At 33.0% G+C, this 25,625-nt stretch overlaps 1 long non-coding RNA gene across 4 annotated transcripts; it reads right to left on the reverse strand.

Moving 5' to 3' along the window:
• Positions 1-431: 431 nt before the first annotated feature.
• LOC131629172 (uncharacterized) lies at positions 432-4,810 on the reverse strand. 4 transcript variants are annotated; one of them, XR_009291991.1, is made up of 5 exons: positions 4,645-4,810; positions 3,353-4,554; positions 1,671-3,196; positions 1,006-1,573; positions 432-739 (listed from the first exon to the last, which is right to left on the reverse strand). It is a non-coding gene; the product is annotated as an uncharacterized LOC131629172 (long non-coding RNA). The 4 variants fall into 4 exon arrangements; XR_009291989.1 differs by having other exon boundaries at positions 434-1,573; positions 3,353-4,311; positions 4,422-4,554; XR_009291990.1 differs by having other exon boundaries at positions 434-1,573; positions 3,353-4,345; positions 4,422-4,554.
• Positions 4,811-25,625: the final 20,815 nt, after the last annotated feature.

Genomic DNA, 25,625 nt, shown 5'->3' on the forward strand with positions numbered 1-25,625 from the left:
AATTCATTTTTCCATTTTTTACACATGTCTGAATTCCATGTTAAGAAGTTTATATTTTGATGTTTTTGGGGATGACCATGGAAATTGCAAGTATTTTATTTGGAAAGATGAATGGGATGAAATTGTTGAAGCTCAAACAGAGACATCGAAACGAGAATTTAATTGGAATGGAGGTTGGAAGATATAATGCAATGGATGATATGTGGACATGAAGTTTGACAGTTTGGTTGTTGACATGAAGTTCATGAAAATTTTTTATCTACATCGTTTATGATGCAAATGTTGCTTATGGCGGTGTGTCATTACTCTATGCAATGTATATTAAAATATTTGAAGTAAATGACCGGTTATGGTTAATGGTGTATGACAAACAATTGAATTGAAATTGTGTTAATCTTGTGTTTGACAGTACCAAATGGAGGCATTCATTTACACCAATCTTAACATGTCTTGAAATTTAAAAAGAAGTGACTTAATAGTTTAGTTGACACCAAAATGAAAGGTTGACAAACAATAACTAATACAAATTTAACATAATATAATCATTAAAAAAGTCTTCAAACATCAATAACCAGTCTTCATTCATTCTTCTTCATCAGTATTGATGTGAACCTCAAGGTGGAAGCATTGTTGTTGAAATGAAATTCATGGATGAATATTTTCGGTTCAGTCAATGTTACACCATTTTTGCAAACCTTGTGGCATCTCAGTGCAATTCCTCTGCATCATTTTCGCAAACCTGTAGTAGAATGAAGATTTTAAATTCAGTCAATGTTACACCACGCAAAGCTATCAAAACATACAAAAATTACACTAAAAAAAGCAAGGAAAATGACATTTGGTCATTTGGTTCATCTAGTGATCAAACTTCTAAGCAGCATTCAATAGACTTTGTTGCTGGTGCTAGTGATGGTGAGAGTGCGCATTTTGCTAGTCAACAAAAGAAAAATAAAAAAAGAAAAGCCGAGGAGGGAGTTTGTTTCAATATTAGAAGATGATGTAAACCTCAGTGTATATGGTCACAAACAGCACCAGTTACGGCAACAACATGGCCAATGCAAACCTGACAATTTCCCAAAGTTAAAGCCATGCGGGAAAACGAAATAGAGTTGTTGATCCACCAGTTGATGCTAAATAGATCACCTCAATCAAAGCATGTGGATATGTTGCACACCCTTTTGTGATTGGGGAGAAAGACCGAACAATTGTGTATGACAAGCTTAAAGACTATAATAACTAGCACCATAAATTATGGTCAATAAATGGTATGTCAAATACACATGTCTCATAAGCTTTGGAGCATCATTATTTCCAATAGTGCATTTTTTAGAAAATCAAAGCGAAAGAATTGAACTCTGCAAAACCTTGGTCAAGCTTTGATATAATATTCTGCTACTTTCTTTGGAGCTTTAACTAACATGCACTTCAATTAACATGTTTAATATAGTGATATATTCACAAAGTATATAACTGACAGCCATATGGTGATATATAATGAGTTGTGCAACGCGAAACTGCATCTCGAAGATTGTACTCTTTCCTGCTATCACTTGTCCATTATCCTCCATCCATACTGCATAATCATAAAATTCAAAACATTATTCTTGTTACTAAGCATTGAAATGAAATTATGAAAATGATGTATTTACGTGTAGATAAAGCATACTCACCCAACCACAAAGAAAGAGTAGCCATCAAGATGATAGCTCTGAAGAATGTCTTCATCGTTTTGGAAAACAATCTCTACATATGCTCTGTAGTCAATTTGCATAACAGAAGTGTCGGTGTATATACCACTGCCACTTGGTCTATCAGATATACTACCAGGACGGTAAACATCTGATATCTTGAAAAAGTCAGCTAGCTTAAGAGGAGTGTCAGGGGCAATATAAGACACACTGTTAATAGCGTAACTTTGCTTTCCATTCACTTGTCCAGCGGAACTTTCAAGTAAAAATTAATAAAACTTTGGAGAAATATTAATAAAACTTCAAAGCAAAAATTGTGGCAGGATACCTTGTGGCTTTGAAGTTAGAATCATATAACCCAAACATGCTCCTTACCTATCTTATAGTTCAGCACGGAATATCCTCTTCGAAAATAAGACAAATATGTTTCGGCCTTGTCTTTGATTTAGCTAACGCGGTTGATATGGAATACTCCTCACATCAATTGGCTTAAACAATTCAAAGACATGTATCACAGAGTTTTATCAACTTCTCTATGCATCATTTAATTATAACATCACAAGTTTCTTTATAACAAAAACATGTTCCATGAAAAAGTTAATTTAGCATGCCGAGATTAACATAATATATTTGTACCATACAATATTGTTCTAAATATCTCTTATTGCTCCAATTCTGTTACCTTTAAATAATTTTTTCGAGGAATTTTGATTGCAATAGCTCTTAGTGAGCTGCAGTATTTTTGGTCCACTGTATTGAATTTTATGAACTATATATATAGCATCATACAACACAGTTTAAATTTAGTACCTCCATAAACGTATGCAAAATGATATGACGTAATCATACCATCACCATGCGACAGACCTTTAAGGATCTTACCATTAGGATGCCCTTTTGATGTATAAGCACCTGCTTGACAAATAAAAATGGAAGCAACCTGTATCCTCGCCATTGTTGCTCTGCTGCTACATTATAGGCCTTGAACGATAACACGAGCGCTCCGATAAGAGCTGATCTGCAACAGATTCATTTTGCCACTTTGTTTTTTGTAGCTCAGCCCTTGTAATCCCAACATACAACTTGCATTTTCTGCTCACTCATATCGGTTTTCATATAACTATTGGAAATCCTTCTGTCTGAACATTAACAGCCTCGTCTTTACCGTTAATGACCTCATAGAATCTGAAATCGGTCATTAAGCATAAGAATCATGGCTTGAACAGGTTGAAGTGATTAACACGATAGAGGAAGTAATTTCCTTAGTAAACAGATGTAATTTTAGACCATGGATAAGGTAAGAATTACTTATCTTTTAATGGCGATATCGGCACGGTGATACTTGACTCATCATAATTGGTGTGAGTTCCTTAGCAATAACATATCTCCTTGCCTTCTTCCAATTCACAACTGGATAGACTTTCCATTTTATTCTCATGCCAAACCGACAACGAATCTTGCCGGCTAGTATGAGACCGGAAGCTTTCGTGGATGTTTCCATTCACTCCCTGCTTTTGTGGTCAAAATCAAATAGGGAACATAATAGTTCTATGGCAGGGAAAACGTACATCAATCCAAACATTAAACATCCAACCAACTCAAGTAAAAAAATGATTAAAAAACGCAATAACCTCAAGAGGAGAAAAAACATATTAAATACAAACCTGGTATAATCTCAACAGCAGAAGGAGTTGTAGCTTCGGAAACTTTGTAGTCTTGAATGAGCAACAAATTTTTGATTCACGAGTATTCTACTAATAACAATATAAAAGTAAGAATAATGAATAAAATAAGTATTCTATTGCATAAAATTTTGTTGATAGTAACCTAAAAAAATCCATCTTAATCTGTTTCCAATCTAAAGAGAGAATACAAAAATGGAGTGAAGAGAGAATAACCTGAGTTATAAATTTCGGAAGTATGAAGAGAGGAAATCGAAGAACAGCAAACAGAGAAAGTAATGTCAAAGTTCTAGCAGGTGTCAAATCCATATCATGGGGAACTATAAGGTGCATACCACATGAACAATAAATAATGGCCGCTAATAAGTAACAACAGGGATAATAGAGTCAGGGAATTTGCATGAAACATATGTATAAGTATCACATTCAAGTTGAAAGAACCAGTCTAATATTTTACTATCTATCAGTATTTCTTGAGTCAAATTGAAATTGAGATTGAAAATAAATTTATCATACTAAGTTTACTAATTGATGGCTACTAGCAAGAATAACCATAACTCAGATAGGAGCTATTCCAAAATTTACTTAAAAAAAAAGACAATGATGACATTTGAACCAAAATGGTAAATAAAAGGAATGAGTAATATTAGTATATTCAAAAAAATTACTTAAAAATGCCAAAAGTTCATCTCTCACGGTTGGTACAATTCAGGCTACAAGAGGGGCGGAGAGGATGAATGGAAGTGTCGCTTGGTGAGTGCTGGAAGTGGAAAATCTGTTGATCAAATATTTGTGAGCTGGGAAGAATTTGAAGATTTTTAAAACTCTATAAATACCTATTTTAATTCAAATTCTTCTTGCTCCTCTTATGGAAAAACACCGCTTACAATATTGTATCAGTATTCCGGTTTTGATCCTATAACTTGAATCATCTGATTTTGCTGCCATAAGTAACACATCAGAATCGTCTCCTGTCTGATAGAAATTAAGCTGAAATAAAATATCAAGGTTCTCTACCTACACAACTACGTTAATTGAGGAAAAAACTTACTTTAGTGGTAACAACAGGAAAGTTGAATTTGATCCTTTCAGCTTCACCCTTTAGAATCTTAGAAACCATAGCAATTCTTAGAGAAGGTAGTATTCCGCTGAATACGATAAAATGCAAGTGAGCCGAAACATACCTGTCACAAAAACATACGATTATTAACATTTTAAAAAATCAAACTGAAGTAAAATGTATCTAATTCGAGGAAAAGTAAAATCAGGATCACCGTAAATATGAACATCGATGATATCTTCATTATAAATCTTTGGATTTAAATCTTTCTTCAATTGCTGAACATCCAAGATCATTGTAGACACTAATAGCTCTTTGAGAGAGAGGGAGCTTTGAGAGAGAGATAAGATAGAACACAGAGAGAATGTGAAGATATTACATTAGTGAATGTAAGAGAGTGGTCTAGAAAATTCTGAAACTATTAGTTTTATATAATTAAAATTTGTTTTCGTTTAAGTTGAAAACAGAAGAGGGAAATTTTTAGAATATGAGAGGGAATGGAAAAATAAAAGCGGGAAACCTTCAAGCATATAAGAGGGAAAGGAAAATAAATTTTAAAATTCCAATTTTTTTAAAATTCATTAATAAATTTATATAAAATATATTTTATTATTATATTATATATATATATATATATATATATATATATATATATATATATATATATATATATATATATATATAGCATATGAAAATTAATTTTAATTAGAAAAAATAATTTATATATATATATATATATATATATATATAATACTTATAAAAATTAATTAAGTTATTTCTTCAACGTCATATTGTTATTGCTTTTTAATGGGTGATAATGATAAATTAAATGGTTAGAATAAATATGTCTTAAAATCAAGCATTAAAATTAGTAATTGAAATATAAATAGAAAGACAATGCACTAATAATATTATTTAAATTTTTCTTAAAAGTCAATATATATATAAAAGGAATGATTAAATTCCAATCATAGCTCACACTAATAGCTACGGTCAATTAAACTTTTGATATATTCTAATTTAATGGTTATAACTGACCACTTAATGATTCCAAAATAATTTTTAAAATTAAGGTCTCTCAATTTTGATAACAAATAAATTTTAATTTATCCAATCATAATACCTTATCATAAAATAAAATATATTTTTTCCCTATTTTAAAAAAACTCAAGTTATTATTTATTTTAAAAATTGTGATTCTAAAAAAAATAAGGACTTATGAGTTATGATGCTGAGTATTTCAATAAAAATCATGATTCATAATTAAAAAATCAATTTACTCTCAATTTTAAAAAATTTCTTTATTTTTTTTAAATAAAATTTTATTATTAGCAGCATTTTATTTTTTTTCAAAAAAAATAACTACATGTTATTTGCTTTTTCTTAGAAATATTTGTTTCAAATACGTAATTTTTAATATTTCACAAATACAAAATTTTTAAAGATAGATGACCGTCTGCGATGCATCCCTGACATGTTTCACAAATAGTCGATCATCATCAGTTGACTATCTAACTTGGTTCATACATAGTTGGCCATCTTTAGTGCATCCTAACATGGTTCACACATAGTTGACAATCACCAGTTAACTACCTGACATGGTTCACACATAGTTGACCATCTTCAATGCATCCCTAACATGGTTCACACATAGTCGACCATCATCAGTTGATTACCAGACATGGTTCACACATAATTGACCATCTTCAATGCATCCCTAACATGGTTCACACATAGTTGACCATCATCAGTTTCAGATCTTCCATGGTTCATACATAGTTTCCCATCACCAATGCATCCCTGAAACAGTTCGCACACAGTAAAACATCGTCAAATGAATGCCTGACATGGTTCATACATAGTTGACCATCATCAATTGAATCCCTAACATTGTTAACACATAGTTGAAGGTCGTCAATTCATCTATAACATGCTTCACACATAGTTCATCGTCATCAGTTGAATCCTTTACATGGTTAACACATATTTGACCGTCATTAGTTCATTTGTAACACGCTTCACACATAGTTCACCATCATCAGTTGAATCTCTGGCATGGTTAACACATAGGCTAACATCATCAATTGAATTCCTAACATGGTTAACACATAGTTGACCGCCATCAGTTCATTTGTAACATGCTTCACACATAGTTGACCCTCATCAATTGAATCCATAACATGGTTAACACATATTTGACCATCATCAGTTCATCTTTAACACGCTTCATACATAGTTCACCACCATCAGTTGAATCCCTTACATGCTTACACATAGGCGAACATCATCAGTTCATTTGTAACACGCTTTACACATATTTGACCATCATCAGTTCATCTATAACAAGCTTAACACATATTCGAACATCATCAGTTCATCTGTAACACGCTTCACACATAGTTCACCATCATCAGTTGAATCCCTGACATGGTTAACACTTAGTTGACCATCATCAGTTCATCTAAAACATACTTCACACATAATTCACCTTCATCAGTTGAATCCCTGACATGGTTAACACATAGTCGAACATCATCATTTCATCTGTAACACGCTTCACACACAGTTCACCATCATCAGTTGAATCCCTGACATGGTTAACACATAGTTGACCAAAATCAGTTGACTTCCTGACATGGTTAACACATAGTTGACCATCTTCAGTTCATTTGTAACACGCTTCACACATAGTTCACCATCATCAGTAGAATCCTTGACATGGTTAACACATAGTTTGACATCATCAGTTAAATCCCTGACATGGTTCGCACACAGTTTGACATCATCAGTTGAATCCTTGACATGTTCCACACATAGTTTACCATCGTCAGTTGAATCTCTAACATGTTCCACACATAGTTCGACATCATCAGTTGAATCTCTGACATGGATCACACATAGTTCGACATCTTCAGTTGAATCCCTGACATGTTCCACACATAGTGCGATATCCACAGTTGAATCCCTGACATGGTTCACACATAGTTTGACATCATCAGTTGAATCCCAAATATGGTTCGCACATAGTTTACCATCATAAGTTGAACCCCTGACATGGTTCACACATAGTTTGACATCATCAGTTGACTCCCTGACATGGTAAACACATAGTTTAACATCATCAGTTGAATCCCTGACATGGTTCACACATAGTTTGACATCCTCGGTTGAATCCCTGATATGGTTCACACATAGTTTGACATCATCAGTTGAATCCCTAACATGGTTCACACATAGTTGACCGTCATCAGTTGAATCTTTGACATGGTTCACACATAGTTTACCGTCATCAGTTGAATCTTTGACATGGTTCACACATAGTTTACCATCATCAGTTTAATCTGTGACATGGTTCACACATAGTTTGACATCATTAGTTGAATCCCTGACACGATTCACACATAGTTTGACATCATCAGTTGACTCCTTGACACGGTTCACACGTAGTTTGACATCATCAGTTGACTCCTTGACACGGTTCGCACATAGTTTACCATCATCAGTTGAATCCCTCACATGGTTCCCACATAGTTGACCGTTATCGGTGGACTCCCTGACATGGTTCTCACATAGTTTGACAACAACAGTTAAATCCCTGACATGGTAGTAACATAGTTCGACATCATCAGTTGAATCTCTGACACGATTCACACACAGTTTGACATCATCAGTTGAATCCTTGACATGGAACACGCACAGTTTGACATCATCGGTTGACTCCTTGACATGGTTAACACATAGTTTGACATCATCAGTTAAATCCCTGACATGGTTCGCACATAGTTTGACATCATCAGTTGAATCCCTGACATAATCCACACATAGTTTACCATCGTCAGTTGAATCTCTGACATGTTCCACACATAGTTCGACATCATCAGTTGAATCCCTGACATGGATCACACATAGTTCGGCATCATCAGTTGAATCCCTGACATGGATCAGACATAGTTCCACATCATCAGTTGAATCCCTGACATGGTTCACACGTAGTTTACCATCATCAGTTGAATCCCTGACATGTTCCACACATAGTGCGATATCCTCAGTTGAATCCCTGACATGGTTCACACATAGTTTGACATCATCAGTTGAATCCCAGACATGGTTCGCACATAGTTTACCATCATAAGTTAAACCCCTGACATGGTTCGCACATAGTTTGACATCATCAGTTGAATCACTGACATGATTCCCACATAGTTTGACATCATCAGTTGAATCCCTGACATGGTTCACACATAGTTTGACATCATCAGTTGAATCCTTGACATGTTCCACACATAGTTTACCATCGTCAGTTGAATCTCAGACATGGTTCGCACATAGTTTACCATCATAAGTTGAACCTCTAACATGGTTCGCACATAGTTTGACATCATCAGTTGACTCTCTAACATGGTTCCCACATAGTTTGACATTATCAGTTGAATCCCTGACATGGTTCACACATAGTTTACCATCATCACTTGAATCCCTGACTTGGTTAAAACATAGTTGACCATCATCATTTGAATCTCTGACATGGTTGCCACATAGTTTGTCATCATCGGTTGAATCTTTGACATGGTTCACACATAGTTTATCATCATCAGTTGAATCCGTGACATGGTTCACACATAGTTTAACATCATCAGTTGACTCCCTGACATGGTTCACACATAGTTTAACATCGTCAGTTGAATGGTTCACACATAGTTTGACATCATTAGTTGACCCCCTAACATGGTTCCCACATAGTTTGACATCATCAATTGAATCTCTGACATGGATCACACATGGTTTTACAACATCAGTTGAATCCCTGACATGGTTGCCACATAGTTTACCATCATCAGTTGAATATTTGACACGGTTCACACATAGTTTACCATCATCAGTTGAATCCCTGACATGGTTCACACATAGTTTGACATCATCAGTTGAATCCCTGACATGTTCCACACATAGTTCGACATCATCAGTTGAATCTCTGACATGTTAGACACATAGTATACCATCGTCAGTTGAATCCATGACATGTTCCACACATAGGTCAACATCATCAGTTGAATCCCTGACATGGTTCACACATAGTTTACCATCATCAGTTGAATACCTGAAATGGTAGACACATAGTGTGACATCATCAGTTGAATCCCTGACATGTTCCACACATAGTTTACCATCTTCAGTTGAATCCCTGACATGTTCCACACATAGTTCGACATCATCAGTTGAATCCCTGACATGGATCACACATAGTTCGACATCATCAGTTGAATCCCTGACATGGTTCACACATATTTTACCATTATTAGTTGAATCTCTGACATGTTCCACACATAGTTTACCATCGCCAGTTGAATCCCTGACATGGTTGACACATAGTGCGACATCATCAGTTGAATCCCTGACATGTTCCACACATAGTTCGACATCATCAGTTGAATCCCTGACATGGTAGACACATAGTTCGACATCATCAGTTGAGTCCTTGACATGGATGACACATGGTTCGACATCATCAGTTGAATCCCTGACATGTTTCACACATAGTTGGACATCATCAGTTGAATCCCTGACATGGTTCGCACATAGTTTGACATCATCAGTTGAATCCCTGACATGGTTCACACATTATTCGACATCATTAGTTGAATCCCTGACATGGTTCGCACATAGTTGGACATCATCGGTTGAATCCTTGACATGGTTCTCACATAGTTCGACATTATCAGTTGAATCCCTGACATGGATCACACATAGTTCGACATCATAAGTTGAATCCCTGACATGGTAGTAACATAGTTCGACATCATCAGTTGAATCCCTGACATGGTAGTAACATAGTTTGACATCATCAGTCGAATCCATGACATGTTTCACACATAGTTCAACATCATCAGTTGAATCTCTGACATGTTTCACACATAGTTGGACATCATCAGTTGAATCCCTGACATGGATCACACATAGTTCGACATCATCAGTTGAATCCCTTACATGTTTCACACATAGTTAGACATCATCGGTTGAATCCCTGACATGGTTCGCACATAGTTAGACATCATCAGTTGAATCCCTGACATGTTTCACACATAGTTCGACATCATAAGTTGAATCCCTGACATGGTAGTAACATAGTTCGACATCATCAGTTGAATCCCTGACATGGTAGTAACATAGTTTGACATCATCAGTTGAATCCATGACATGTTTCACACATAGTTCAACATCATCAGTTGAATCCCTGACATGGTTAACACATAGTTGGACATCATCAGTTGAATCCCTGACATGGATCACACATAGTTCGACATCATTAGTTAAATCCCTGACATGTTTCACACATAGTTGGACATCATCAGTTGAATCTCTGACATGGTTCACACATAGTTTGACATCATCAGTTGAATCCCTGACATGTTTCACACATAGTTCGACATCATCAGTTGAATCCCTGACATGGTTCACACATAGTTTACCATCATCAATTGAATCCCTGACATGGTTCACACATAGTTCGACATTATCTGTTGAATCCCTGACATGGTTCACACATGGTTCGACATCATCAGTTGAATTCCTGACATGTTTCGCACATAGTTGACATCATCAGTTGAATTCCTAACATGGTTCACACATTATTATGGTTATTATAACTATGTGTTGTTATTATTATTACTATTATTACAATTATTTTGGTAATTATTATTATTTTTATTATTATTATGGTTACTATAACTATGTGTTATTATTATTATTATTATTATTATTATTATTATTACTAATATTATTATAATTTTGTAATTATTATTATTATTACTATTATTATTATTGGTCAAAATAATTTATTTAAACATTAAAATAATTGTTTTTGAATAAAATAACTAATAATTTAAATGAACGTGAGATTTCTAAATTTATACATAATTTATTTTTCAAACTAAAAAAAAAAAAAAAAATTAACGTGGGATTTTTTAAGGTAAACATAATTTATTTATTAAATTATAAAAAAATCAAATTCTACAAAATAAATTTAGCTCAGATTTATTAAGTTAAACTTTATTTGTTTTTTAAATTTAAATAAACATCAAGTTTTTAAATAAAAAACAACATTTTTTAAATTTTAAAAAAAATTTAACGTGAGATTTTGTAAGATAAACATAATTTATTTTTTAAATTAAAAAAAATCAAATTTTACAAAATAAATTTAGCGGTCAGATTTATTAAGTTAAAATTTATTTATTTTTTTAATTTAAATAAACATCAAGTTTTTAAATAAAAAACAATATTTTTTAAAGTTAAAAAAAATTAAAATTAACGTGAAATTTTTTATGGTAAACAAAATTTATTTTTTAAATTAAAAAAAATCAAATTTTACAAAATAAATTTAGCGTCTGATTTATTAAGTTAAATTTTATTTATTTAATTTATTCAAATAAACATCAAATTTTTAAATAAAAACCAATATTTTTTATAATTTCAATATAAATTTTAATTATTCAGTTTTTTTATTATTAATTTTAATTTTACTAGTAATGTTAATATGTAATTGAGAGGTGCCTTTTGCAAAGATGATATTACATTACTATTATCTCAATTTGCTCCACGCCCATTTTTCCTTTTTTTCAATTTCTTCAGCATTCAATTAATGCTATAATCATTGGCTGCAAAATTTTTAACTTTTACTGTACCATTCAGACATTGGGAACAGCAAAATACATGGTCCAGCATTAAAGAGTTTTATTGTGTGTGTTGGGTACACCATACCATTAGCAACCCCAATTTAATCTAATGGTACCCTAATTTAATCCAATGGCTGAAAAGCATTTAAAACCAAAAAAAAAAAAAAAATGAAGTCTCTCACGGTAAGAGACCTAAACAGGTCTCTCACCCTAGCCTGAGCCTGAAGTTTGTACTTTGATATTTGTTTTCATCTTTAAGTATAAGTATGATGTTGTTGACATTCAAATGTCTTTAAGTACAAGTCATTGGCCAAAACGTAAGTGTTCTCTTCCCTTTCTCCAATAATCGTTGTAGCTAAAATTGAGATATACCTGCATTCACGAACTATTAAGTTGGAATTTTGAAGAGAAAAGAATCAATCAAAATCAAAATCAATGAGTGTTTATATTCAATAAAACAAGAAATATATTAACATTTACGTTCATGTTCTATTTGCTTATGCTTTTTATTTATGGATATACACAATCAAACATTTTTACTAAATAAACATGAAAATTTTAATAACATAAACAAATAAATAAATATAGATTGTAAAATTCAAACCCTCGATCATGGAAGGTTTTATATTTTTCAAATTAACTTTAATAAATGATAAAGTCTATTAGGTACAAATTTGACTTAATTAGACTTTTAGTCTTTTAACTTAATTTATAATTTTTATTTAATCCCTTAATTAATAAATGTTATATTTTAGTTCTTTAAATTTATTCCGCTAATCAAATCAGTCTATTCTATTAACTTTAACTTTAAATATATAAGATGGAGCAATATATTATAGTCCACCGTAAACTTTCTTATTTTCTTTCATTTTAAACATTTGATTATTATTTTTTAAATCAAACTGTTTATATTAAAAGTCTACTTAATTTAACAATTTTAACAATTTGTCAAAAAAAAAATTTAACAATTTTACATTTTTTTTTTCATATCTTCTCTCTTCTCCTTCATCATCTTCATCACCACTTTCATATCAAAACCCAAAAAAATTATATAAATCCAACAAAATTTAATTAATACTCCATCAATTAAATTCTAAATAAAATAAATAAAACCACAAGATATCTACATAATGGAAAATGATAAACATCCTTGTTGAAACAAACATGAACAAGATCTACAACACTGGAGTGTTCACCTATTTTTATTTTTTGGTGAAATACATTTCCCTTTAGATCCAACAACGAGAACTTGAAGTTCAATTTTTCATAAGAACATTTTGTTAAATGACCCATTTTTGTGAGTCTTATTCCAATGACCCATTTTTCCCATGTTAGAAGTTGAGCTTTTGCTCCATACTTCACTCAGTGAAGAAGATGATAAAGGAATAAGCTATGAAAGAGTAAATGAGCTTAATCATTCAGATTTTCATTATTAGCCAAACAAGGAACTAAAGCATAGCTTTTATACACATGGTCCCGTTAGTAAACTTAACGGTTAACCAACTCTACTAACCAAGACTTAACAGTGTTAACTATATCTGTTAACACAGAAAAAACAGTCCTAAGCTATATATCTTTAACAGCCCCCCTCAAACTGAAGATTGGGGAGTAAAGCTCACAACCTTGAGTTTGTCTCGTAAGTTCTGAAAAGCAGCTGTCCCTAGTGGCTTTGTTAAGGTATCTGCAATTTGAAGAGTAGCTGGGATATGCTTGATTAACATCTTACCTGCCACAACACGTTCGCGGACAAAATGTATATCCAACTCTATATGTTTAGTGCGAGCATGTAAAACTGGATTGTGCGATAACATGACTGCACTTAGGTTATCACATAGGAGAATAGGTGTGTGGAACTGAATACCCAACTCAGACAGTAATGATTCAAGCCAGAGCAGTTCAGAGGTTGAATGTGCTAGAGCACGATACTCAGCCTCCGTGTTTGAGCGTGCAACAAGCGACTGCTTCTTAGAGCTCCATGAAATTAGGTTGGGACCAAAGTATAAGCAAGATCCTGATGTAGACCTTCGATCATCTGGATCACTCGCCCAGTCAGAGTCACTATAGGCTCGCAGAGAGTACTTAGAGGTAGAGAGAGATGGAGATAACCTGAAGCCCATTCTGGCCGTGCCACTTAGATATCGCAGCAATCTCCTAACAGCACTCCAGTGAGATTCCAAGGGGCATGACATATACTGACAGGCTTTATTCACACTGAAGGAAATATCTGGCCTAGTAAGAGTAACATATTGCAGTGCACCCACCACTGACCTGTACAAATGAGGATCAGAAAAACTATCCTTACCATGTTTGCTCAGCTTGCAATTACTCAACATGGGAGTGGGCACCCCATTAGCATTGGACATCTTGGCTCTTGCAAGAAGGTCCTGAATATACTTGGACTGATTCAGAAATAATGAGCCATCTTTGCAAAACTTCACTTCAATACCTAGGAAGTAGCTAGGTCTTCCCAATCTCTTGAGGGGAAAAACATTGTGCAGATTAGTGATCACAGTTTGAATGAGTTTGGTACTGGAACCTGTTATCAAAATATCATCAACATACATAAGGGCATACATAGTAGTGCCAAGTTTTGAGTAGACAAACAAAGAAGTATCACACTTGGAGGCTGTAAAGCCAAACTGCAGAAGAACATGTGTCAGTTTCTCATACCAGGCCCTAGGGGCTTGCTTGAGCCCATAAATGGCTTTGCGTAGTTTACATACAAGGGACTTATCTGAATTCACAAAGCCAGGTGGCTGAGTCATATAAACTTCATCTTGAAGAGTGCCATTGAGGAAGGCATTATTAACATCTATTTGTTGGATGTCCCACTTGTGTGTGATAGCTAGAGTGAGTATAACTCTAATAGTGGCAGGCTTCACTACTGGAGAAAAGGTTTCAGTGTAATCAAATCCCTGCTCTTGGTGAAAACCTTTGGCCACAAGCCTGGCCTTATATTTGCTAATACTCCCATCTGGATTTTCTTTGATCTTAAATACCCACTTACACCCAACTGCTTGTCTATCATGAGGAAGAGTGGTCAGAGACCAAGTTTGATTAGCCATAAGAGCATTGTATTCATCTGTCATAGCTTTAACCCACTCAGGTTTAGATAAGGCTTGTTTAGTGCTAGTGGGTTCAGTTTCAGAGTGAGCCAAAAATACTTTGGGTTTTGAATGACCAGTCTTAGCTCTTGTCATCATAGGGTGAGAATTATGTAGAAGGTGAGGAGGAGAAACATTGGTGCCTATGGAAGGAGACATAGAGGACTGAGTAATATCAGTATCAAATGTGAGGTTAGGTGAAATGAGGGATAAGTCCTGTGAGTTAGCTTCAGATGGTGACACAACCTGGTGAGCATTAGAGGGAATAGGGGTATGTCCTGAAGTGTTGGGTTCATGGGTAGTGTTAGCATTAGACCTGAAGGGATGTAGCTGAGTAGACTCAGGAGGGGCAGAGATAAGGTTCTCTGAATATGGAGGTGCTCCAGCTATACTGGGCCCAGAGCTTTAGGGACTGTGTCTAGAAAGAGTCTGAGGTATGGCAGACTGTTGAGCTGGCAGAGAAGAGTGAGCAGAGCTTTGGGGACTGTGATCAAGGGTATTATCCAACATATTTGTGGCATGAGCCTCTGAGATATTTGGAACCAAGACAGGATCAGCTGTAGGGACCACTTCATTAGGGACTAAGGGAAGTGTTGCAGGAGTAGACAATGAAGGGACAGAGGATGAGAGGTGAGGCATAGGCAGGCTGTTAGGTGGACATACTAGAGTGTCAGTACCTTTACCTGAGATAGAATCTTTGGGAAACAGTTTGGGAAAGGGAAAATTAAGCTCATTAAATGTAACATCTTTGGATATGTAAATCCTCCCATCTCTACTTAGACACCTAAATCCTTTGTGTTGAGGTGATACTCCAAGGTAGACACACTCTTGGCTCCTAAACTGTAACTTGTGTTTATTGTATGGTCTCAGTAAAGGGTAACAAGAGCATCCAAAAATTTTCATGGTAGTGTAATCAGGGTCTTTGGCATAAAGAGCATGATAGGGTGAGTTGGCTTGTGTGAGAGATGCTAATGGCAATCTGTTAATGATATGAACAGCAGCAGTAAAGCTATAGTCCCAATATGACTCAGGTAGAGAGGCACGAGCAAGTAAAGTGAGCCCCATTTCAACTATCTGTCTATGTTTTCTTTCAACTGAGCCATTTTGATGTGAGGTATGGGGGCAGGTGAGTCTATGAGATATCCCTAACTCTGCTAGGAACTTGGTGAGAGGTCTGAACTCACCTCCAAAGTCAGACTGAACTGCTTTGACCTTGGTGGAAAATTGTGTTTGAACAAAAACATGGAACAGTCTAAAAGCTTGCAAGGCATCTGACTTTTGTTTCAACAGGTAAATCCAAGTGTATTTAGTGTGTCCATCTACAAAAGCTATGTAATATTTGAAACCTGAGCTGGAAGGACATGGGGAAGGACCCCATAGATCTGTATAAACCATATCAAATGGCTTGTGATAGACAGTATTAGTAAGAGGAGCATGTATCCTATGTGCTTTACCAAGTTGACAAGCAGAGCAAAAGAAATGACTATTTTTATTTGATGAAGAAATATTACAGAGTTTGATTATAGTGGCAACAGAATTAAAGTTGGCATGGCCAAGCCTATAGTGCCATAGAGTCCTAGTATTATTCACATCTACTCTATTGTCATCAGAATGAGAAACAACATAACTATGAATACCAGATTTAAGGTTCAAATTGCTATGTAAACTTGAATGCTTTTGTTGCTCCAAATGCAGCTGAGGAAAGTAGTAGAGGCCACTTGCATCAAGAATTCCTTCAGCAAGGATATGCCTAGAAGCCTGAGAGATAATATGACATTTATTAGGTAGAAATTCAAACTTGACATTGTTATCCTTAGCAAATTTTGATACAGACAACAGATTTCTAGTGATAGAAGAAACATGAAGAACATTAGTGAGGATTAACTTATGTGCAGGGTGCAAGGTGGATTGTAAGTGTGTGTAACCTACTAATGCTATGGTGATAGTCTGACCATTGCCCACAAATACCCTACTATTACCAGAATACGGCTTACTATCATTCAACAGATGAGAGAAAGGAGTTAGGTGATGAGAGGCACCTGAATCTGCAAACCAGGCTTGAGATTCTAATTCTGAGGGTAGATTATACTCTGCAGTATACCCAGTCGAGTGCCCTGTGGTGGCCATCATTGCCACAGCCTGAGTGTTTGTGGAGGCATTGGATTGAGCTTCTTGCTTAGTTGCAGTCTGAGTAGAGTTTGCCACCACACCATTATTTGCACTAGTAGGGACATAGTTCTCATCAAATCTGTGCCAGCATGTGGAGACTTCATGACCATACTTGCCACACAACTGACACATTGGTCTGTTTCCCGTAGGAACTCTGCCACGCCCACGACCACGGCTGCGCTGAAACCTTCCTCTACCCCTGTTGCCGGAATATGCTCCTCTGGAGCCATGTGTTTCATGAGTCATGTGAGCTACATTGGCTGCTATTGTTGATGCTGCGAGCTCCTCACGAAACTTGTCTAATTGTGCTTCTTGCACATACAATAAGGCTTCTACATCACAAAGTGTAGGAGGTGTAGGATAACCATACATTTGCATTACGAAGGGATTATATTCCTCTGGAAGTCCCTGTAAGATAGAATCAACTTGATCTTGCTCAGTGATTGAATCACCTACTGCTAGAAGAGAATTGGCAATGGCTTTGATTCGCAGCACATACTCAGTGACGGATTTTGTCCCTTTCTTGGTGGATTTGAGCTCCACACGTAGCTGACGAACCCTAGCTTTCATCTGAGCATTGAATGTTGATGAATCTTGTCCCAAACTTCAAAGGCATGCTTACACGCAAGAACTCTTGGTAAGACAGATTCAGAAATTGTGGATAATAACCAGATGAAAACAGCTTGATCTTGCACGATCCAGTTTTCGTATTCTTCAGACATTGTACCTGTAACTCGATCTTGAGGTGTCTTGAACTTCTGCGGAATCACTGGATTCACCACAAGCTTGTGCATCTTCTGAGAGAGAATAACTCCCTCCACTTGTTGATTCCACAGCAAATAGTTGTTATCTTGAAGCTTAATGGAGAGTTTCGGACCAAACGAAGTGGTGGATTTGGATCCTACGCCACCTGTTGAGAACTCTTGCGACTTGAGTATCGAATCGGGAGAACCATCTAACGCCATTGATGAATCTTCAAGGTTGGTTATTCGAGCAACAGAACGAATCAAGAAACGGATCTGCAGAAAAAGGAGAAGCGCGGAAGATCGAATCAAGCGAATGATACCATGTTAGAAGTTGAGCTTTTGCTCCATACTTCACTCAGTGAAGAAGATGATAAAGGAATAAGCTATGAAAGAGTAAATGAGCTTAATCATTCAGATTTTCATTATTAGCCAAACAAGGAACTAAAGCATAGCTTTTATACACATGGTCCCGTTAGTAAACTTAACGGTTAACCAACTCTACTAACCAAGACTTAACAGTGTTAACTATATCTGTTAACACAGAAAAAACAGTCCTAAGCTATATATCTTTAACATCCCATGACATTGTCCAACTCTAGGATAGAGTTTTGTAGTTTGAAAGTGCTTTACGAAAAAGTTTTGTGCAATGATTCGCTTGTAGTTGATAAACATGATGTATATATTGTTGCAAATTACTCAATTATTCACTGGTTTTGATTAAGTTCTAAAACATATGAAGTCTTGAATGTACCGGGGCAGGTTGCTCAACGTGAGGTAATAATTTTTGCATTGTTTTGTTAAAGTATTACTTGGGAAAAACTATGAATTTTAAAAAATGTGTTGCTGATAGAAGCATCCAGGAAGCCTCTTGGAGAGTATTACTGAAACACAAATTAGTGCAGTGGTAGTACGAGATAATTTATGTGAGGGGGATTTTTGAGAGATTTGATATTGGGTCTCAATTTGAAGAATTTATGATGGGGTGAGTTGGTTGAGACTTGAGACCCATAGAACTTTTGTGGGTTGCATAATTTAGATTCAAATTGTGAAATTGGAGAATAAGAGATAGAGGAAAAGTGTGATTGTTCAAAGAATATAGAACTTAAATTAAGTTGAGGGAATTGAAGTTTATTTTAATTGATTAACTAAAAGTATACTTATTTTTTCTAGAATTTTTAGATTTTGATGAAGATTTTTTTATGAAGATGAGAAGAAAAGGAGGAAGAAGATGAAGATATCTAAAATATATTAGATGTTTATGATTTCATCTAAAATATATTAGATGTTTATGATATTCTATTAGAATTAATAGACCATCAAAATTTAAAGGTGTAAAAAAATTTAAAATGATCAAATGGTTAATATTAAAAAAAAAATTAAAGTATATGGTAGACAGTCAACAATATTAGACTTCAAAGTAACATTTATTTGTTTCCATCAAACTCGATATTCAACCAGTGTCGTCCTTTACAAGAGCTCATTTACCACTAAAACCTAAGTGCTTGAAGCCTACAAAAATTTTGTAAGATAAAAATTCATAGTAAACATGTGTACACAAGTATTAAATTTCCAACTAGGCGCATTTTAATATTTGACCAATACAATTATAAAAAGTTACTAGTATTTAGACCCGTGCGAGGCACGGGTAAAAATTTCTAAGTAAAAAAATATTTTAGAACTACTTATAATCTACAAATAAAGTTATAATAACATTATAATCTATTATAATATGTATTTGTTATTAGAAGTATATATAAAAAAATTCTTTAAATAATAAAATATTTATTATTAATAGATATATTTGTATTACTTAATGATTTAATTTATTTAACTATAAAACATTTTTTTAATTTATAAATTACGATGTTAATTTAAAAGGATTAGAATTAGTGAAATGATTACATCAATAATATATAGCTCGCTTTTTCATATATTATCTTTAAAAATATTGTTTTTTAAATTAAAAATAATTTCAAAATAAAAATATTAGTAACATAAATAATTAAAAAATAATATATTTTTCTCGTGTTTGAATAACCATATAAAAAAAGGACACGTGAGTTGGAGGAAATATGAATTTTTAGCAAATGTAAATACAAAATTTTAAATTTCCATATAATAGTTTTAATTAGATTAATAGAGAGATGAATGTAACAATAATAATGGTAATTAAAATTAATATAGGTCATTTAAAAAGAAAAAATTGTGTTTTTCATTATAAAGGTGTGTATTTATCAATCGTCTCATTTTTTTTTATTAAAACATGTATTTTTATTATATTTTTTAATATAAATACTTCTATTTTATATCAACCAAGAATGTGATTCTTTAAAATTTTTAATAATATAATATCACATAGAAACATTTATAGATATTAATTAATATTAATATAGGGATCACATATAAACTACAAAAGTATCTTTAAAATTTATAAATACATAAGATTACAATTAAACATGTATTAACATCTCACTAATTAAATATCTTGATTATTTTTTGATTTAATTCACCTAAATACTTTGATTATTTTTCGATTTAATTCACCTAATTAAAAGCATATATTTATTTTTTAATGATTTACTATTCCTGTATTTTATTTTATAAATTATTTGTTTACTAAATTTTAATTTTTAATTATAAACTAATTGAAATAATATTTAAAAAAAATCAAAGTTTTTAATCGGTGTAGGTAGTAATACTTGTGTGATTCTATGTATCTATGTTTTTTTTTTTGGAATGAAGAGATTGTGTAAGATAAATTTTGGAACACAAATCTTGGAATGTAAAGAGTTATATTTTGGAACCCCTAACAAAATCTTTAAAAAAATGATATAATGACAAGTATCATAATACCACCTGTAAAAAAAAATATAAAGAAAAAACGTGAATATACTTGAATTGACAATCATACTATTTGGAGAATTTGAATAATTAGAATTTATTTAAATAATACTACTAAGTAACTAAAAAAAAAATCTAAAATGAAATACAATTATTAGAATGAACTTTTATAGTAATTCTAGTTAATATTCTATATATTAATTAAATCTAATAAATGATAATTTAATTATAATTATTCCTATTTGTAGCTATATTTCCTTTTGGTTTTTTTTTATAAGCAATGAAATTTTGAATTAAGATTGAACACCAAACGTACTCAAATCGTCACCTTACAACATTCAACAGTTTAAAAACTGAACTGAAATTTCCTTTTGGTAATAAGCTTGAGATAATAGTAAAATAAATATATGTTTCAACTCATGCCAATCCGAACAATCCCAACTCCTGAAAATTATTTGCAAACAACTCCTCAAAAATTTAGCAACCATAATACCTTTGGGCATATGCCAAGCACTTTCAAACATAGGAGATGGTTTGTCGTATTACTAATCCAAACCTTTAGCTTGACAAAATTCTGTTATGAAAAGTTCTGTGATAACATTCTGTTATGAAAACATACTGGAATTCTGTTATAAAAACATATGGGGATAAGTGCTCTTGATGGATTTGTTGATAAGTAGCAATGTGATGCTTTCAATAACTTCTCTTCATCTCTAACTAAAATTTTTATAAACTCTTTCTCAAATCCTCCAACTTAAATAATTTTTGTTCCGTCTTAATTTCCCTTTGCCGCAGCATATGTTATCTTTGGTCCAAGACTCATTTCTTTTGCATCTAAAAATCAAACAAATTTAAAAAAAAAAATCCCACTAAAATTATCAAATTGAGATAAAATTAAGCTAAATCTAGAAAATACAAAACCATGACAGAATGATAGAGAAGGGGGTTACCGTGGAGGGGCTTCGTGGTGGCCGATTCTGGTTCTATATGTTCGGAATTTGTGTTTTGAATTGAGAAGGATGGAAGAAGATGGTTTTGTTGAGGAGGAGAGGGAGGTGAAATCTTAGGGTTTGCTTGTTTTAAAAAGTTGTTGTTCTATTGTGACTTTTTATTAAGAATCTTTGACAGGCAAAATTAAATGATGGAAGGAGAAAGGATTGGTCATTGTTTCTATGCAAAATATCACGCTTGAACAGGATTAGCAATTCAAAACATAGGTTATATAAACATTACTTTATTATATTGATAATAGATCAAAATAATTGATCTTACTAATTGATCTTTATATATTTAAATCTAGATAACTATAATTAAATCTTTTTAAAAATAAATTCAAAAATATAAAAAGCTTAATCAATTAAATTAATTAAAATAATTGATTAATATTATTAATATGAATAATTGAGCCAAGAGAGAAATGAATAGTTCACATAAAAAATGCAAATGACTTTTCATTTCTCAATGTCATTTGTAGAATTTGAAATTTTGGCATGGCCCAAGAAGAATTGCAAAGAAAACTGTGTGGTCACAATATATCATATTAATGTATTTTTTTAAAAAAATAACAATAAAAAAATAAATTAATAAGTATTGATATTAATAGAAACATTACTTAATATAGTAATAAATAAAAATAGCATATAATCTAATATGTTGACACTTGGCAAACTTGCCAAAATACTCGTCTTGCTTTATTATATTGTATGATTCAAATAAAACAATGAAAAAAATTTAACCACGCATAACTTGCCATAATTACTAAGTTGGTGTGTGTTATCGGGTGACTAGATTGTCCCAAAGAAACTAGATACATTATAAATGAGTGAGAATCTAGAAATCCATCAACATTTAAAATTAAAAAAAAAAAACATAATTGTTTTTTTTTATATCAATGATAACCTCTTATAAACCTAGATAACATTATCGCTTTGAATCTACAATAATCTGCATCTTATTTTGATAAGGAGCGAAGAAAGAAATAATTCAATTCACATAGTATAAACAAATAACTAGGAGTTTAATATAGGAATGACATGGAAAGTTCAAACTTGACTAATGCATCCTTAACATTGTCAAATAAATTTAAAATCAAATAAGTCAAATAAACTTACCATTCAAATAACTTACTCAAAACAAACCACTTAAGCACCATAATGCAATTGGACTAGCTACAACCAATGAACTACCTTCATATTTATCATCTATTATGATATGCTATATATGCAACCTACAAAATTAGATCACAAGTAATCTTCTTTCAGACTTTGTCCATCAAAATTACTCTCATTTCCAACATGCTGAATGTAACATTTCATTCAATTTAACACAATTATAAAAGTATGGTTGAATGTTATATATAGACTCATATTTAGCATATCTGACAATAAAGAAAATATTGTCCATGAATATTAAATTTCTAAAATATGGAAACTAGAACATTGAGAGAAAAATCAAGGTAACCTTAATTTAACTCTAACCAATAGCAAATGAAATATTTACCAATGGTGTTAAAGTTTTACACAATTAGTACACAAATTCACAAAATACTAATATACAAATCATTGTTGTTGTTAAAGATCTACACAGTACCTATGCCTTTCGAAGAAATCGGAGATAGAGATATTGTGGTTTGATTGATCATATCAACATAACACAAAGATTAACACATGAATCCTAGATTTAAAGTAGTGAATAAAAGCAAGATCACATTCAATATCACAAAGAATCCAATAAAATCATAGATCTAAGTAACTGAAAATATAGAGAGGTCTTACCCGACGAGAGATAACAAGGGAAAAAAGAGAAGGGAGAGGGAGGACAACAAAGTGTGAGGGACGTCGAGCTTGTGTGAATGAGAAAATGGCTTATACTTTTTGGAACACGGTAGAATAAAGTAGAAGTTTGACAAAAAATAAAAAATATTATCCTACAAAGGTAAGGCAATTGGATTATGGAAGCAAAACAAACAAAGAGAGGAAACATACCCTAGAAATTTGTCTTTGGGTCAGGGGCTAAGTGAGTCAAACTTCCATATTTATAATAAAAAATAGATATAATTTCGATCAGATTTGGATCTTTTGTTGGAACAAAATTGTTCATATCTTTGGGTTTTTTTATAACAAAATACTTAAAAAACAACTGGGTATGCTAAAATATGTTCAAGTGTGCAAGATCATAAACTTAAAAATCAACTTGGTTCTGACCCTGATAAGAGCATATGAAGAGAAGATAAATGACTCAGATTTCGAAGGATCAGAATCTAATGACTCAAAACTAGGTAACTCAGCTTTTCATGACAGCTTAAAATCTGAAAACTCGAGCCAAAAGTACTTTGTTTAGATTTGTACTCTCTCTCTCTCTCTTTCTCTCTCTCTCTCTCCAAAGCAAATTTATCTTGTCAAAGCTAGACTATGGAGAAATTCAACTAGATTTTCTTAGCGAAAAGCTCAAGGAGAGTTGACATGGCTTCTTAAGTCTGCCTCAACATCTTCGTAGATACCTAGTATGATAAAGACACTTTAGATAAAGTTATTACACAAAGGTTGAAAATCTTAAAAGGATCAACTTTCAAACTCTCTCTTGGAACTGTTTCTCAACAATGGTTACTTGTGCAAGTTATCTTTCAACGTCTCTTTTCTTCCTCTACAAAAGGAGTTGAAGATTTGAAGGAAGAACTAACAAGAACAACAAAGAACACAACATTGAGCAAACGTTATCATAACTGATTTATTGCAAAAGTTCTTGAGATTTTTATCTTTGTATATTTTAGAAGTCTTAAGTATTAAGAATCTTTGTGTGTGTGTGTTATATCACTTCTACACTTTTGATTTTACATCAAGTGTAGTTGTTATCTATTCTTCTAAACTATTAATTTAGAGTATAGGAAGTCTCTTGTTAGTTTGCTTGAGCAATAGAAGCCATTTTCCCGTGTGCTTGAGCAAAATTCTCTTTCTAGTGTGATTGAGTAGAAGACTCTTTTTAGTGTGATTGAGCAGGTGTAGTCTCTTGCTAGTTTGCTTGAGCAAGTTGTAATCGATTTGACTATAGTAAAAATATCTTGTAGTACAAGGGGACTAGACTAATCTCGATTTGTGGGAGGAACCAAGATAACTTTTTGTGTCATTTTTTATTTCTGCCTTACTTTTGAACCTTAATATTCCGCTGCTAACATCTCTAAGATCAGATTCTGAAATTAGTTTTTCATAGAAGTTTAAATAATTATCCATACACAATTTAACCCCCCTTTTCTTTTCTATTTTCTAACCTTTAGTTGGCATTAAAGCACGGTCTTTGCTAAGCACTTAACAATGGTACATCAAAAGATCTTAAAGAGAAAAATATAATAGATAGTTACCACTTAGCAAAGTAATGTGAATATACATTATGACTACAGTACTACTGAGAAGAGTCATTACTCTATTAGACCTCCTACATTTAGTGGTGACTTCACTGAGTTGGAATGGTGGAAAAACAAGATGTACACATATGTCATTAGTCTTGATGATGAGTTGTGGGGTATTTTTGAAGATGGTATTGACATTGTTGTAAATGGTATTAAAAGGGTAATTGATAGGAAAAATCTCATACCAGCTCAAAAGAAAACTTACAGGAAACATCATAGAGTTAGAGGCACTCTGATGGTTGATCTACCTCATTATGAGTACA

The sequence above is a fragment of the Vicia villosa genome, unplaced genomic scaffold (assembly GCF_029867415.1).
Source record: "Vicia villosa cultivar HV-30 ecotype Madison, WI unplaced genomic scaffold, Vvil1.0 ctg.000534F_1_1, whole genome shotgun sequence".
NCBI classification, from domain to species: domain Eukaryota; kingdom Viridiplantae; phylum Streptophyta; class Magnoliopsida; order Fabales; family Fabaceae; genus Vicia; species Vicia villosa.